The following is a 1,208-nucleotide window of genomic DNA, read 5'->3' as shown; positions in this document are numbered from 1 at the left end:
AAAGAGTATACTAGGTTTTTTTTTAACAATAAAAGAAACTGACATGGATTCTCCAAATCCAATCTATTCGTAGCACAATGAAGATTTGTAAGACATGCCCTTTGGTGTGTGTATCGACAACTTAACCAACACACCAACTCAACCACTTATTTACAAACACTGGGGGCTCTCTTAATCTATATTAGACTGGTACTTCCTTTTATCATCTGGGAAATGGTGAGAGGCAAAGTTGACCTTGGTGAGATTTTAACTCAGGACATAAAGACCTGGAACAAATACCACAAGGCAATTTATCTGATGCTCTAATGATACTGGTAATCCTCTGTCCTTAGCAAAATTCCATTTAACATCTGCTTTTCCATGTTTTGCATTGGTCAAATACAATTTGTTGTTCATACAGTTAAAGGAACTAAATAAGTTAAGTTTACTCTAGTTGTCATGTCAAGTTTCTTCTTTTTAGACCTTACACTGAAGTGAACAATATTAAGTCACTGTGGTACTTTTTATCTACTCAACTATTCATCATAAATTTAACAGAGCTAAATTGAATTAGTGTGAAATGTATGCACTTTCAAACACTTGTTTATAATTTGTCTCACTCTCTGAGTTTCTGTATTGTGAACAAGTCCATTATTCATGTTATGTTCTGAGATTTTCTACTTTGTCCATTTCAATTCCCGGCATTCATCAGTTATTTATATTATCATCCCATTAGATACATTTAGATACGCCACTTTGCTGATGCTATCACAACATACAATTTTTATGTAATAAATTATAGTTGCAGTCTTGGGTGTGTGGTTAAAAAGCTTGTTTTCCAATCATGTCGTCTTGGGTTCAGTCCCACTGTACAGCAAATTAGGCAAGTGTTTTCTACTACAGACCCAGGCTGACCGAAACCTTGTGAGTGGACTTGTTAGATGGAAACTGAAAGAAGCCTGTCATATATGTTTGTGTGTGTGGGGTGTGTGTGTGTGTGGGGGGGTGCCCTTGTCTAGACATTATGTAATAGTTACAAATGAGCATCATTATCATCATATAAGTGAGGTTGTTCATTTCTAGTCTTCCACGAAAAACATGTCTGGCCCATGGAGAAATATTACTTTGCTTGGAAACAGTGAGGGTTGGTGACTGGAAAGGCATACATAAACAGCAAATGAGGGGGCATAACTAGTGCAATAACGTTTTACTTGTTTCACTCATTGGAC

Source organism: Octopus bimaculoides, chromosome 1 (genome assembly GCF_001194135.2).
Source record: "Octopus bimaculoides isolate UCB-OBI-ISO-001 chromosome 1, ASM119413v2, whole genome shotgun sequence".
Lineage (NCBI taxonomy): Eukaryota > Metazoa > Mollusca > Cephalopoda > Octopoda > Octopodidae > Octopus > Octopus bimaculoides.
This window is presented reverse-complemented; position numbering follows the sequence as displayed.